This window comes from Bos taurus, chromosome 3 (genome assembly GCF_002263795.3).
Source record: "Bos taurus isolate L1 Dominette 01449 registration number 42190680 breed Hereford chromosome 3, ARS-UCD2.0, whole genome shotgun sequence".
Taxonomy (NCBI): domain Eukaryota; kingdom Metazoa; phylum Chordata; class Mammalia; order Artiodactyla; family Bovidae; genus Bos; species Bos taurus.
Window position 1 is genome coordinate 56,870,809 of NC_037330.1, and position 16,965 is coordinate 56,887,773.

The following is a 16,965-nucleotide window of genomic DNA, read 5'->3' on the forward strand; positions in this document are numbered from 1 at the left end:
CAATAGAAGAGTCCTTATGGACATTACAATAAATGCTTTTTCAGTATATCTGGTTTGGAAGGCTAATAGGAAAGAAAAATAGGAAAATGTTTTGGGAAAAGTGTTGCATGTGATGAAGAGAACCCCAAAATATCATGGGACTGAAAGTTAGGAAGAAAAGAATGAAGGACCAATTTAAAGACAACATAAATGTAGACAATAATGAAAGCAAAGTTAAAAAAAACTAGGTAGATTGTATATTTGTTCAGGGGGAGCAAATTTTGCATTCTCAAGGCAAAGTTATACTAGGATTAAATGAGATAGAATCAACACCCAAAGCAAGATATAAAAAAACTTTCCTGGTTCAACTTTCCACTCAAAAGGTTTAGTGGAAAAAATACTTTCAAGAGGGAAACAGAGCAGGTGGGACTAAGAGTTTCCATTCTTAACTGTCCTAAAACAATTATTGATAATTGCCTGTCCTGAATTACATTATTTCATCCTAGAGAACCAGATGGTTGAAGCTGGTCTTTTATTTGGAGGATTTAGTGAAGTTCAAACACACTTTGCCACCACACAAAGTTTAATAAAGTCAGAAGTCACGACTAGTACTTTCTCTGAGGCTCTCTCAGGAGCTCTAATCCAACAGCTCTGGCAGGCTGGCCTTTGTGCCTGGCCTGCTGTCTTTTTATGTTGGTTCTTGATTGCAAAATAGCTCCAGCTGTTGAAGAACTTATTAACCCTTTCTCATTAGAACTGTATGAGAGAAACAGAGCATCCCTCTGGGCCCACTCAGCACTGGGTTAACTAAATCTCATCTTAGAAAGGTGTTCTGTGCCCAGGAATGTTCAGCATGATTTTTCAAACCCACCCAACCAAGAAAGTTTCTCCTTCCTAAAGTGAAGTCTCTGTATGTTTAGTTGTATCTGACTCTCTGCAGCCCCATGGACAGTAGCCCACCAAGCTTCTCTGTCCATGGAATTTTCCAGGCAAGAATACTGGAGCAGGTTGCCATTTCCTTCTCTTGGGGATGATTCTGGACCCAGGGATCAAAACCGTCTCTTATGCCTTCTGCATTGGCAGGCAGATTCTTTACCACTGCGCCACCTGGGAAGCCTTCTTCCTAAGATCTTTATCAAACTTTAATCTGCATCTGAATCACCTGGGGATCTGGTTAAGCCACAGATCTGATCAGCAGGTCTAGGGTGGGGCCTGGGACTCTGCATTTCTAACACGTACTGATGCTGTGGATCAGACTTTGCAAAACAAGGTCTTAGAGGGTTCCCAAAGAGAAGCATCTGAGCAATCACCTAAGAAACTGAAACCCTGCAGGTTAGGACAGGTGAGTCCAAAGCAGAGATGAATATAGGATTAGAAACTTCTGTAAAGCTTTCCTATCTACAGCTGCAACAATATCCCCAAAACAGTGACTTTCACAATGCGCCAGCTGGAGGTTGAGATAATCACAGGACTTCAGACGTGGACTTCATTGCCAGGGCAGATAATCACACCCAAAAAAGGGGAAGAGAGCCACACAGCATTTAAATCTCTGGGCAAAATGTGACTTGCAATTTATTATCATGTGAAAAGCATAAGTGGCAGCAGCATTGTGATTTTTTTTTTCAGGATACAGAAAAATTGATAAGGTCTGAGTTGAGTTATCTCCTGCCAGCGTCCCCTCCTGCTACGGTCCCATCCTCTGCGGACCTGGAGGGCCTTCCTCATCTTCCACTATCAACGGGGTCATGTGTGATGACACAAGCTAGATAGAAAGATTACGAAAGGAGCGTGATGGGGTGATGGACCCTCTACACCGCAAGAATAACGTTTGGAACAACGGACGATTATTATCCCAGAGGTAGTATTGCATCTGGTATCCCTCTGTTCTTGTTCAGAGAAGGGAAGGTCACAGAAATGGGGATGGGGAAGCAGATCCAGGGGAGTGTCTGGGAGGCCAAGGCCCATGTCCTCTTGCCCTGTCCTGGAGGCTTCCCTGGCTCTACACCCTGGGCAGGTCCTCCTTCCCAAGAAAGGTGTTGCAGTTCATATCATTAAGAGGCTTGGCTGTCTTCAGGCAATCGCTCAGGGGTTTTTTGCCTTATTACCAATCTGCCTTTCTTAGAAAAGGTCATGAAATGGACAGGGGATGCCTCATCTTCGTTATAATCCACTGTTTGAAACATTTCAATTAAGCTTCAGATCAGGCCCCAGAACTGAGGCTGTTTTAAGGAGGGGAAGTAATGACCTTCTGTTGCAGGTGTTTTCTGGCACACCATCAGCTTTGATTCTTCTTGATCTTTCTGCACCCTTTGATAGCCGGGATCAAGGGTTCTCTTTATATGCTTCAAGCACACTGGAGGACTTTCAGGGACTCCACTGACATGGTTTTCATCCCTGCAGTCTTAGCTGAGCTGGTTGTCACCGACAAGTTCTCCACGCTTGTTCAATTTATCAAAGATTAAAAGACAGCTGAAAAGACAGGGCCCATGTGCTAAACTGTGAGTGTCCGCATGTGTTCCCAAAGCAAGTGAATGTCAGGAGGATTCCTCGGAGACACGGGGGTAACCCATTTGATGCCTGCTCCCCAGGAGGAAGGAAGCTTCACAGAGGACGTGAAAGCAGCTGTGTGGGCATGCTGGGTTTAACAGGGCACACACTGGGTGCACGTGAACATGCATGTGTGTGCAAGTGTATCTGGAATTCAGATACTTTTGAAAGTTGCACTTATTTTATGTTGGCGAGTTCTGGCATTTGTGAAGCTTCATTTCCTTAACAAAGGCGTGGATATTTTAAGGAAACTAATCCTTTCGATAAGGATAAAATCCTTTCGATTTATCACATTTCTTATTCTGGATAAAGGACAGGAAGGCCAGATAAAATATCTTCTTTCCTTCCAGTACTGAATTTCAGAATTTTGAATTGAATTTCTGAATTATTGAAATTCAGAAGTTTCCAGAATTTCACTCATGTTACTGATTCTTTACCAGTTCTTGAGCCCTCCTGTGTGCCAAGCTCATTGTCAAGCTATAATGGAGGGGCAGCCGTGAATGAGACAAATGATCTCTGCCTTCAGGAGTCTATGGGCTGTTCTGAGAGACTTACATTCAAAGGCAATTATGCAAATAATTGTTTACAGTAAATATGAATACATCGTGCAGGAGAGGGGCAGGTTCCTGTGGGCATGTGGGTGAGAGGATGTGTGTGTGAGGGCATGTGTGTGGGGGGGGCATGTATGCCTGGTCTGAACAGTCACATTTGGTGCTTGTTCACGGGGGAGAGTAAGGTTGTCAGCTGGCACTGAGGAAGGGCTTGGAAGAAAAGTGAAGCCATCTCCACCAAGATGAGGATATTAGCAGGTGCTTGTGGGCATGGATGTCAGCAACAAACAGCCTCTTGAGATTTCAACATTTACCCCAAGAAATCACAGTTCAATATCCTCACACTTTAAAAAAAAACTCTCTGTTAAAGTAAGCCTGACATGTAAAAGTCTGCACATATTTAATATATACCAACTCAGTGGGTTTGGAGATAAGTGAAGACCTGTAAAACCATCACCACTATCCTGCCATAGATAATCATAGGTCATAGATTAATCCATTATGTCCTGAATTTTCTCCTGCACCCATTAGTAGTAGTAGTAATAGTAGTGGTCGTCATTGTATTGTTCTTAGTATTTTGTCTGTGGGTGGCAAGAACATTTGCCGTAATCTACCCTCTTAGCAAGAGTTCAGTCTACAATGCAGTATTGAGAGCTATGGGTGCTATGCTGTATAGTAGGTCTCCAGAATGTATTTATCTTGCATAACTGAAACTCTAGACTCTTGGACCATCACCTCCTTGTGTCTCCTACCCCCAGCCCCTGATAACTACCATTCTACTCTCTGCTTCTATGAGTTTGGCTATCTTAGGTTCCACCTATAAGGGAGCTCATAGACACTTCTGTGACCTGAAAGATGGAACAGCCTAGAGGCTAAAATGCTCAGACTCCAGATCCAGGGGACCTGGTGTGATTCTGAGCCCAGTCGCTCACTAACTGCTATCCTGGGCAAGGGACTTAGCCTCTGTGTGCCTCCACTTCTCCAACTGTAAAAACAGGACTAACGGGAGTTCAGACATTATGGGATTTATCTGAGGATTAAATAAATGAACAAAATATAACAAGCTCCGCACAGTACACATGTGTTTGCCATTCTTAGGCAAAGGAAGCCAAAATGGTCCTCTCCCTCAAAGTCACATCTCACCCTCTCCTGACCTCCTTACCAGCTGCGAGGACAGCTTCGGAGAGATGGCCCCCTTTCCGGGACCCGGGCACAGGTGTCCTGCTGCCGATCAGCTGCCTGCTTCCAGCCTACGGCGTCTCCTGCAGTGAGGACTGTCCTCCCACCAGGACATTGAGAACGGATCATTTGAAAGAGATGGCTCCCAGTGCCTTTTCACTCCTTAAGTTGTTCTCACTTGCAACCAGCCGGCTTATCAGGAAGGGTATCAGCAAATACTGTGTGCTTTACTGCCGTTAGACAGCACTGGCATTGAATTGAAAAAGCCTTAAAAATGGCCATCAATCATTTGATAAACGTAGGCAGTGATCTATATTGATACAGCTCCAGCTACCATCTGAAACGGTTTGTCTTTCATTTTACCCTTTATATGAGGGTTATTACCGTGCATGCCACTTACAACAGACATGGTTATTATGGACAATTGGTTATAGTGGACAAAAACTGATTTCCCAAACCAAACATATTAAATCCAATACATTTTTCATAGGTTATAACCGACAGAAACCTTGGTTTCGGCTGACATTTTCCGGGGACTTTAATGACATTACTATAGGACTCCAAAGAGGGAAAGGAAGGATGGCAGGTATCAAAATGAGGCCAGAGAACACCAGAGGTTTCATTTCTGACAAAATAATTATCCAAGGGTGGGAAGCCGTTTTGAAGTTAACCCCCGCAGTGCCCAGGCTCAGGCGGCCAGGTGTCTGTTAGCAGTTTCTCTGCACACTGCTGCCCCAGCCATGGGCCTCCAGATGCTGGGTGCGGGGTAAGCCCAGGAAACACACGGCCTGCCCAACACAGGCCTCCTGGAAAACAACTGGGACACAACTTTTCTTGTCCTGTCTGTGAAGGTCACCAAGCCAATGAACGTTTTTCTTCTTAAAATACTCAGGTCAATAGATCCCCTTAAAGGAGTATTTAAAAAGCTGAGCAGGGGGAGAAAGATAGCATGGCTCAGCACAGCAGTGAGTTCTCTTTTCTGGGACTCTTGGTTTGCCACTCAGAGATCTGGGCTCAAAGATCAGCAAAATGTACTAGTTAGTTGTCAGAACTTCCATGCAATGGAAGGAATGCAAGGAAACTTCCATTCTGCCATGCATCAGCTCACCTTTGACCCAAAGCCCACTCCTATGCCATTTCTGTTCTCCCTTTACACGGAGAAAATAGGCCACACTATTCACAGGTGGAATAGCTAAAAATGACCATCGCTTTGCTCACTCAGAATGTGGACATTTTAACAGTGTAAGCTTTGGAGTCAATCAAACATGTGTTTGAATCTTCCTCTCCCCTTTATCATCATGTCATCTGAAGCAAGTTTCTCAGCCTCAGTAAGCCTCATTTTCTCTTCTGAAGATTGGGTGGTGATGCCTATATCACAGGATGTGAGGCTGCTCTCAAGTATCCTACATAAAGGCATCTAGAAAATGCTGGGTCGGTCCACTGGAGTAGCTGGTGCCCCTCCTCTGTCCTCTCCTGGCTTCTTCACAGAGTTCCTCTAGTCTGTCCTGTGCTGTCCCTTGTCTCTCTACCCACCCTCACTCTCACCATGGCTTCTGAAAAGAATAAGACATTCGTTCATCTCGGTGTCTGGTTCCAGAGCATTGTCTGTGAAAAGGTTTGTCCGATGAACACACGGATGCTAGTTTCCTTTTCCACTGAGATTCCTTCCCTCCAAGGTGATTAAGATCTTGGATTCAGGGATTCTGTTTAGGGTTTTCTCTCCAAGACTTTGAATATGATATTTCCCCATTTAAAAAAAGAAAACAATGAAGCTACTCTCTGTTTTGAATTCTTTCTATTGATCTAGTCTCCCTCTCCTTCTCCACCTGGAGGAGGCTGGCCATTTTTCTCCCCCAGAATTTCAGCTTTTGTCAAGTTTAAACTCCCTACTTGTCCCCATCTTGATCACCCAGGCCCTGTTCCATCAGAAATGAGGGGGGAGCTCACTGAACATAGTGACCATCACAGAAAGAGTCTGTACCAGAGGCAGAGCGCCGGGCCCAATCCTGAGACCTGTGTCCTTAGTCCACTGACTTAAGTTTCTCAGCCTCATTTCCTTACCTATCAATTGCCCTGTTCTCTCTGCTAAGTCTGTGGGATCCAGTGATAGAGCCCAAGGGCTCTTTGAAAGCTATAGAACGCTAGGCAAGGACCTTAGACCAAATTACAAATAACATTTACCCTTTAAGGGTGCTATTTGAATCCTTCACCTCTCACATAACTCTTAGAACAAATGAGCTATCAGATAATTCGTACAGGATTGAAATCTGAGGAGTGACCCAGGTGGCTGTAGACATTACAAGCTCCATTCTGGAGGCAACATGGCCAGACACACTCCTCTGACCATCCAGTCCCACCCCTTCTGCATCAACACATTCAGCAAAAAGACTTCCTCAAATAATCTGAATGAGGTCGGTGCTCTGGGGAAAGACATTACTTGGGCCATCACTAGAGACATGCTGCTCGAACATCTCCCCTACACCTACCCTTTCTCTTCTCCCCGCTTCCTCCACCCCCACCTCCAGAGCTTCCACTACTCACCACAGCTCTGTAACTCAGCAGAGACAAGAAGTCATGAGTTGAAAATTATCATTTACCTCTGTTTCAACATGGGTTGTTAAGCATAAAATTTAAATGTTTTCCTAGGTTGGTCACTATTAAAATGTTCCAATTTGTGTGAGTTTTGCAAACATATTCTCAACAAATGTCAATAGTGAATTCTTAGACATTTTCATTAGGTCGTCCTGCTTCTGTGGCTTTTCCTATGGGAAATAGGAGGGCAGAATTAAAAGTGAAGGAGGGCCCTGGAGCTACAGCTCTGCCCCTCACTTGCTGGGTAAACTTGGGCAAGTTATATACCTCTCTGTGCCTTGACGTCCTCATCTGTAAAATGAGAATAATAAAAATAACAGTACCCTCTTCAAAGAGCTGCTTTGATGATTAAAAGACTTAATCCATCCATGTAAACCACTTAGCCAAAATGCCTGACACATACTAAATGCCTAACAAAGCTTGATTATTGTTACAATTTGCATTGGAGGAAAATAATCATTCTTCTTTGGGTCATAGTGAAAATTAAATGAGTTGGATGTATATAAAGTTCTTGGCAAAAAGTAAGTGTTCAGTAAATGTAAGCCCCTGTCCAGAATGCCCTGCCCTCAACCCTGTCTATCAGATTTCTCCCTAACCTATGACCCAACCTGAGCCCCACCCTCTCCTTCCATGAAGGCTTTCTTGATTAGCTCAGCTGCAAGACAGCTTGCTTTCTCCTGACTCTGCCATTCACACATGGAATTTATTATCCTCTGTCAAGTAACATAATATTTGTGCACACACCACCTCTCCAGTCTAACTAGAAACTCAGAAAGAATTGGGTCTGGATTAAAATTATATGACCCTTACCCATCATAAGTCCTCAATAGATATTGGTGGATTTATTAAATAAATGAAAGAATGTTCTGATGAAACTGTGAACTAAATAATTTAATGAAAAGATAATATTTAAGGGTGAACCTTTTTTGATTTATTTCTTTTGAGCCTCTGTCCATTTGGGTGGTCATAATCTCCTTTCCTTTGGGCTGGATAGCATGAGACATCTCAGCCTAAATCATTTTTGAAGCAAGGCAGAGAACAAACAAATAAAATTATAAGGAATCTGTCCTTCTTAGCCCAACATGTGGAAGCTTTAGCACAAAAAGAGTTATTTAGGGTGAGAGTGTTAAAAAAAAAAAAAAAAATCAGGAAGTTCTTTCTTTGGGGGAATGAGGAGAAACTGACCATAGTTCTAAAACCTTGGGCTTATAGAAGTACTCCTTCATATGGAAAGCTGCTGTATAACACAGGAAGCTCAACCTGGTGCTCTGTGACAACCTAGAGGAGTGGGAGGGAGATTCAGGAGGGAGGGGACGTACGTATACCTATGGCGATTCATGTTTTTATATGAAAGAAACCAACACAACATTGTAGAGAAATTATCCTCCAATTTAAAATTTTATAAAAAAAAAATTCAGGGTTGCCAAGACCTAGGGAAGGAAATGGCAACCCACTCCAGTACTTTTGCCTGGAAAATCCCATGGATAGAGGAGCCTGGTAGGCTACCGTCCATGGGGTCGCGACGAGTCGACACAACTGAGTGACTTAACTTACTTACTAACTAACTTAAGACCTAGGGAAGGGTCAGCTTCTCAATGATTTTATTAGTTCAAAAAGGGCATATTTAACATTAAATAGTTTTTTTTCTTTTTTTTTTTTAGTTCTCCTTCAGCAAGTAACCCTTTGTTCGGGGGAAGCTAACTGTTCTTTCCTGCCTTCATTTTCAAGCTGCTCTTTGCTGGGGAGTGGAGGAGGGCGGGTCACAGCCGGTTTGTGGACCGGTCAGAACCCTTAGTTTTGTGCACGCCTCTTCCTGACCTGGCCCACTGAGGCCTTTCTTGGCCATGCCACTTGCAGCAGAAGGAAACCAGCAAAGCTCAAATCAGTTTAGTTCACGACAGTAGTTCTGGTCCAGAGTTTTGGGGAAAGTGAACCTGAGTCAGGCTGTTGGTTAAAACCAGGTTTAGGATTATCTGTGGATTTAGCCCCAGTTATCTCTTTTTCTTCCTTTCTCCCTGTCACACACACCTTCCCATGCAGATATTGCAGAGAGCTGTGAATCTGTAATCCATCCAAATTATCCTTTGGACCTGGATTGCCTTTAGCATTTTCCCCACAGACTTGTGGCCTTTCTGGCTCCGCACCTTTCCATATGGAACCTTCCCAATAAGGAGGCCCAGGAGATGAAATTCTGATCTAAGCTTTTTTTTTTTTTTTTTCTTGAGACATTTGTGAAATTTGTCCTGTAGGGAACTCTCTATATTTTGCATTCAGAGAGACAGTGTATTTACATTTGGTGTTTTTACTTTGTGTGAGGCTTCTTTACAGGGTAGTAGCCACCCACACATCATTCCTAAATGTTTGATGAATGAACAAATGATTGTTTCCCCTAAACAGATCAGCAACAAGGCTTTTCCAAATACAGAGTCTCTGTTTTGGTTCAATTATTAGTTATTCCCCACCCTGCACTCACACCAAGCTCAGCCCTCATAGCGCCTCATTTCATGGGTGGGACAGGCAGGGCATGGGTTTAAATCACTCAGCTACAGCCCTCTCTGTCTCATGAACCCAAGACCAGACCCAAAGGGCCACCTGGTCTATGCTAAAAACCCCTGTGCCCCAGACCATGCTTCAACTACCTCCAAATGCTACCATGCTGCCCTGGAACACAGGTGTCCTTTGCAGTGGGCAGAGGAGTAGGAAAACTGAGGCAGAGACAGAAACTTCCTTTTCTTTCCTCTATGAACAGATGAGAAGCAGAGGCTACTAATAAAATTCCTCTTCCCCTTAAGTATTGGACCATATTTCCTCCCCAATATCTGTCAGCTGCAACACCTTCTTCTGAAGGTCTGGCCTGGGGAATTCAAGCCCTGGAGTTTCCCAAGCAAATTCTCTGGGGCTTCAGCATAGAACCCCCAAGAGGCCGGAAAGGCAGAGTCATCATTACTTAGTGAGAGAGATCACACCATTCAGTTTTGCCAATTGACAGGTATGTGAATGATCTGTCCTCATCCAGTTGTATTTACTGACTTATTAATCCATTATTTAGGTGTTCCATAATTTAAAAACTTCCTTGCTTTGTAAGCGGCAAGAATTTCCAGTTAAAGACACTCATTGTAATCCCAACACCCACTCTGTTCCTAATTAGCTCTGTAATTAAATTACCAATTAAAGAGAGCTGAAAAAAACTCTTCATTGGATAAAGCAAAATGTCCTGAATTATGATGTTGTATTCTCGATGAACAGAAGCAGAAATATATCTACGTACACACTCACACACAAGAAATTAAATATATATACTCATCTATAAATGTCATCTTTTCATAGATCTTTTCTGTACCAGAGCTTCACACTCAAGCTCCACGCCAAAGTTGTGACTCTCCCTGGTTTTTTTAAGAGGGTGAGTGGGAGAGAAGAGGGACAAAGCTGGACAACTTTATTGGTTTAAACTTGCCTCAAGAAAATAATGATATTGATCAAATTTATAGGGCCTGATTCAAAAGGGAATTGTTCAAGCTACTTCCATATGAGAGCAATAGTAAAAAAAAAAAGGCATATAAGATGCAATGCTACCATCGAAAGAGCTAATTTTTGCTACCTATTAACCCGGCTTTGTCTCATCCAAAAACAGCTAGGATGGTCCACAGCAGGGGTCCCCAACTTCTGGGGTCCAGTGCCTGATGATCTGAGGTGGAGCTAATGTAACAACCAGAAATAAAGTGCAAGATAAAGGTAATGCGCTTGAACCATCCTGAAAGCATCCCTTCTCCTCCAGTCCACGGGAAAAACGTCTTCCGTGAGATTGGTCCCTGGTGCCAAAAAGGTTGGGGGCCACTGGTCTGTAAGATACGAGAGTGATTTAGAGGAGTTCCTAAATATCGTGCCTTAGTGGGGTCCAGAACTGGGCTCTATAACGTGTGTGCCTTTCATGTTTTCCTAATGCATAACATAAAAGAAGGAAGAAAAACAACTATGAACAGAAAGGAAAGGAACTTTCTCTTTGTTTCTGTGTTTATATTTTACAAAATGTACCATTTTTCCCTGAGGGTGCAGAATCACTAGTGTGTTAATTAAGTTCACAACTGCACATACCAAGTCAGGAAATACCGAAAAAATAAAAAAGGCTTCTTGCAGCAAAACTGAGTTGGTGCTGGGGTTGCCCATGGCACATAATGAAGTTATACACTGCCCTACTGTTCAAGCAATCCAAATTCTGAATGCGCCAAGTAAATCATTTCTTAATTATTGGGGAGTTTAATTCATTTCCCCAACTCTCTGCTGCTTCCCTCAGCCCACTGTCTCTATGTATCTGTGCATTTCAGTGCATTACTTTTTAAGTCTTGAAGCTAGATTTTGTGTTGTATATTTCAATCAGGGAGAAAGGAATTTAGCACAAACATTCCAAAGGAAATTCTAGTAGGGCGATGAAACTTAGTGTGGAAATTTTTATCTCAAAGGGGACATGGGTTTGGGAAAGTTCTTATTAAGCAGCAATTTTCCACGGACTAAAACTGAACTCCTGTTGTTGCTACTGTAAGCATAATAAGCCATATTTGTAAACATCCTTTGTATATCTGTGCATTTATAACTTTGAATGAGCCCTAGGAATGGGGTCCGGCCCTTGCTGCTTTAAGGTTTGTGCATAACAGGTCACAAAGTACAAAGGATTGCTCTTTCTCCCTTTAAAAAACAAAAAGGGAAACAAAAACATCCTCCAGGTATGTCCTGGCATTTTCCTGCTAAAGTCTCTCAAAAGTCCATGGTTTGTAGCTGAAACTCAGACACGATTCCTAGTGGCCAGCACTTTCCTCCTCCCAGTTCTCAGAAATGATGGAGGATTGTGACTTCCACTTTACAAATGAGGAAACTTCAACTATCAGTGGCTTCCATAAACAGTCACAGAAAATGATTGGCTGTCAGGCCACGCATGAAGATAAGAGCAAAACCAAGATCTAAACCCCAAAACCTGATCATCTCAACTCTGAGAAGCTCATTAAACTTATTAAAGCCATTCGGGCAGAGTTTGCTCAAGTTTTAGAAAGTCAGCCTCTCATCACATCAGAGAGATGGTGCATCTCCCAGAGCATGTGATGTTCTGTTTTTGGCTGAGAAAGCTGTCCCCTATATCACACAGCTCTGCAGCAGGACCTCTTTCTACTAAACACGCTCGCTTCCCACATGAGCTGCCATATGTCTTAGCCTTCATAAGAAGTTGGGTGTGAATCCATTTTTATTTTAGCAAGGACTCTGATTCTGTTCGTCATTAATCTTCCCCCTTTGTCTCATCCCTCATCTCCTGCCAAACGACTTTTCAAGTACTCACTGAACTTATTTTAAAGGACAAAGCCTTCCTATACTCCCTCTGTGAAGAGATGCCATGAGAAATGGAGAAAATGGCTGGAGGACTTTTTTTGTTTAGTGAAGGATTTGTGGACAGGCTTTCACATTTTAGTTAATGCCTTTCACTAAAGGGAATCCATTAAAGAAATGTCGGGAAGTTTACTCCTCTGGTCTCTAAGTGGCCTCTGGCACAGTGATTCTCAAACTTCAGCATCCTTCTAGAGTCCTGAGCAATGTGTTCAAAAGGTAAAATTCTGAACCTCGTTCCTCTCTGGTCCAGTAATTCCTGGGGCCCAGGAACCTATATTTCTGAAAATTCTCCAGGTAACCCCAATGCAGGTGGTCCCTAGACCACACCTTGAAAAACACTGACGCAGTGGATGTTTATCCACATCTCAGAGATAATTTGCAACCTTGGCTCAGGCAGGGCCTGGCTTCAGGATATTGGAATGTGAAGAGGTCAGGGCCAGAGGACTTGGACTGAGACGAGGAGGCCTAAGATGTCAAAGGTCACCTGCCTATTTCTTTTCTGAGCCTAACAAGTAACTTAGGTTTTCTTGTTTTCCTGAGTTCCAAACTCACCCATTAGCAAAATAAAGAGTGGCCTGTTCAAATTCTTCCTGTGAATCCTTCTTTGGGTTCCTTAGAGCAAAAGACCTGTATTCTCCCAGGAGTAAGCGTTGCTCTTTGTATAGCTGTGTTTTCTTCTTCCCCTCAATTGTCAGGACACAGCCTCTACAAAGCAGTTTTCTTGTTCTGAATCACATTTTTTCATGTGTACCATAACGAATCTGGACTTTGAAAATCAAAATGGGAAGCACAACTTGTGATCTGAATGCAATTTTTTTTTCCGACAAAGCTCTTAATATTCAGCTTTCCTTAAGTTTTGTCTTCTTGACCTAAGACGAGTCCATAAGGATTACTCTTTCTGCCCCATTCAATTCACACACAGAGTAGAATTTCACATAACCTGCCTTTAATTTTTTCATATAAATAATTAATTCTACATTTAAAAACACGTTAAGATGTTTTATTTCTTAATCAGCTAATTTGACTGGGAAACAAAGATGCCTTTTATTCACATTTTCTTTGAGCCGTGTTACTGTAGTAAAAGTTCCCCACAAGATCTGGCCTTCGCTCACAAGTTTCGTGGCTGCCAATTAGTTTCCAGAGTCTCTATTTTACAAAAATGCTTCTCACTTTTAAAAAATGTAATTGAATGTCTGTTCATCACAGAGTTTCTTGTGTTCAAGCCTAGGGTGTTAAACATTTTTCAGGTTGACTTGGGTCAGCTTTGAAAAATTTCAGACAGTGAAACTTGAGAAGGGACCGTATGCTACGGTATGTCCCTCACATTTTGTTAAGTATTAAGTGGATATTTAAATGGACTTGTTATACTGGGAGACCGCCTTAAAGTGAGCTGTACAGTTTACAAGACTATTAATTAAATGAGAGGATTGCATGGGATGTACATGTATTTTATTTTCATAATCACTCACATTGGCCCAGAGTTGCCCTTTAATTTTCAGACTAATTAAAGCAAGACACTGAACTGCTAAGCTCTGCACAGACGCTGACACTGATAGACATGGAATGGCGCGTTTTTCTCTTTTAAAAGGCAGGAAAAAGAAGGGGAGAAGAAAGAATTCGCCTGAGTGGACCTGACTCCATTCCATTCATGGCTCCCTATTTGTTCCACTCCTGGATCAAGTTTTTAATTTAGCAAGACTGCATTTTGGGGGAGTTTTCGACCCCATCTGTTTGGGGCCAGTGTGTTCCCCACCTGGTGGTGCAATTGATTTTTGAATTAACTGGGCTTTATTTCAGCACAATAGAGCAATTGTTTAGTTGGTTTTAAGCACTAAGATTCTTGGAATCTGATGGGCAAAAAATTAAATCAGATGGCAATGCACAGTGCTCTCGGCTGCTAATTGCATTTGACCCATTATCATCCTCAGCCCTGCTTCAGACTGACACGGCTGACTTGGAGTTTGAAATGTAGGTGGGAGGGCTGCCTTTGCAGGTCATCATACTGTAGCAGGTCCCTTCCTGGAACACTCTCCAAGGCCTGGGAAAGAGAAGAAACAGACATGAGCAATTATCCCTGGAGAGTCCAATGGGGGCTGGTGGGGCCCCTTCCCACCAGCGCCATGGGGCCAGGAGTGGGGACCCAGGAGCCCCGCAGCAGAAGTGTCAACTACCCAAGTGTTCATCACACCCACGGAGTCAGGGGCTATGGGGAACTTCCTCTCCTGCCTCCCACGCCCCAACCTTCAAAAGCCTGTTGCACTGGCTCAGAGTTAGTGACTCTCCTGCTGCCTCTCAAGCTTTTGACTGTGCTGTGCCACCCAGAAAGCCTCTTTGAAAAGAGTGTGGGGTTTATAAAGGTCTTCTCTTTCTTCACAAAGAGAAGTTCCCCTATTCTGGAGAAGCTCATAGCTTACACTATGAGTTTACACCACTGGGCAGCCTGGATCTATCAGGATGTTGGTGTCCAGCTTCAGCTCCTCTCCCTTGGAGTGGGCACTGCTCCTCCCTAAGAGGCAGAGATCCCAAGTCGATTCAACAGTGACTCTCCAGCAGGCCCTGAGAAGGGAGAGGACTGGGGAGCACTGAAGGGGAAAGGGTGGTTCCCAAGTCAGGAGAGGCTCTGGAGGTCAAAAGCAATTACGTCTGGGAAGAGGAAGTGGGTCCAATCCCTAGCCCTTCAGGCTGGAAGGAAAACTGGTCCTGAATAGGCAGGAGATGCAGGGTCTCTAGGGAGCAGGGCCCTGACTCCAGAGCCACCTGAGGAGGACTACCCCCAGCATCCGAGTCCCCAGTAGCCCTGGGAGCTGCACCCCAGGCTGCGGTCTAGAAACAGGTTTCCTTCAAGATGATGAAGTAAAAGTGAAATTGTTAGTAGCTCAGTCATGTCCAACTTTTTGCAACCTCACTGACTGTAGCCCACCAGGCTCTTCTGTCCATGGAATTCTCCAGGCAAGAATACTGGAGTGGGTAGCCATTCCCTTCTCCAGGGGATCTTCCCAACTCAGATGTCAAACCTGAGTCTCTCACATTGCAGGCAGATTCTTTACCATCTGAGCCACCAGGGAAGCCCCCTTCAAGGTGATGGCCATGTTCAAATCCCAGCTTGGCTACTGATTTATTGTGTGAGCTTGGCCAAGTGATACCACCCTGCTGCCTCAGTCTATCAAATGCTCAAATAGGAGTAGTAATAAATAGTAACTACATGATAGCACTGTGAAGATTTTGGAGCAAAATTTGGTGTTGAGGGGACAGGGCAGCTGTATTTGTAAGAGAACAAAGGTGCTAAGTGCTGCCCCCAAAGCCCCATTGCCCTTCTCTCTGTTCCTCCATGTGGAGCTCTCAGCATCGCCCACTCAGCGCCAAGGTGGCAATGCCTTCAGGGCATGCTGGGGAGGGTGCCCTGTCCACCGCTGAGCTTTGACCCTCCCCAGAGATTGAGAGCCCAACCTAGCCTTGCTATTTGCTGGATTTGACCCCAGTTTCTTTCCTCCATGGGAAATCAGAAGCCGATAATTCTGTGAGACTTTAATCATAGTTCCTGCATGTATTAAAAGATGTGTAAAGGCCCCTGACTTCAGCAGTACTGCAGGAATCATCCTATCCCTATTCTCAGCTCAGAGATAGAGAGAGGCACTGTGTTTGGGGCCAGGTCTACACTGCACCTGGATCTCTATATTTGCCAATAAATAGAAGCACATGGAGTTATTAATTAGCATTTATGAGCTCATTAGCATTCATAAGTAATGTCAACACAAGATGATGAACTAAGCTGGATTGTTTGGGAAAGAGAGATGAGGGAGAAACTTTCTCCCTCCACTTGGATTCAAATAAATGTTACTTCCCTAGAATCAACCCCCACCTAGGAGTCAGCAGAAATAAACACAAAATACACAGGGCAAGACAGTAAATTCCCTGTATATGAGGGTGGCCTCTTCAGAGTCTCTGGTTCCTATTACTAATCTACTTCATATTGAATGGATTTGAGACTCTGTTTAAAGAAAACATACAGTAGCAATATTGCCATCCAGGGTGGCCATATGTGCTTCTTTTTCATGAATTTTCAAGGTAAAAGAAAACTCAGAGATCACTGCATCATCCTACTGTGCATAATGTTTCAGGTAGAGAAAACCATGTCCTAAAGTTGGTAGCACAGCTGGGTCTGAAAACTTCAGGTCTCTACCTCTTTTTTTATAATTCAAAAATGGATAAAACTGTCAGATTTGAGGCTAAAAAACAAACTAATCCATCTGGGTCAATGTTATCACTATGTTTAAACTGTCCTTTCCTCCCCCAGGAAAGCATGCTTCTTTCAGTCTAATGAAACCAAGCGGCACTCATTGCCTCTTTCTGTTCATCTTTCAGTCCAATCAGCAAGAGTCAGTGGTAGCTGATGCCTTTGGTCCCTTCTGGGCAGGGCAACCAAGTGAATCACTGTGGGAAACACCCAGCTTCTAATAGAAACAGGCTGGAAATTATACTGGGATTAAAGAGTCCAATTTACTAGGGACTGAAAGGGGATTTTACAGGGGAGAGAGGAGCAATTGGGTGAAGGAGGGAACAGAGGCATGGTTGGAAACCGAGAGACCCCTAGAGGACTTTCCACTCAGTTCTTCTAGCCATTTGGAAATGTAACCATTTTTATGCAGATCTATAACATTTGAATTAAACCTAACAGGAGATGTAATAGATTAAGAAGAAACCACTTAGTAAATCTTCTCCCACATTCAATTCATACCAGGTGTTTTGC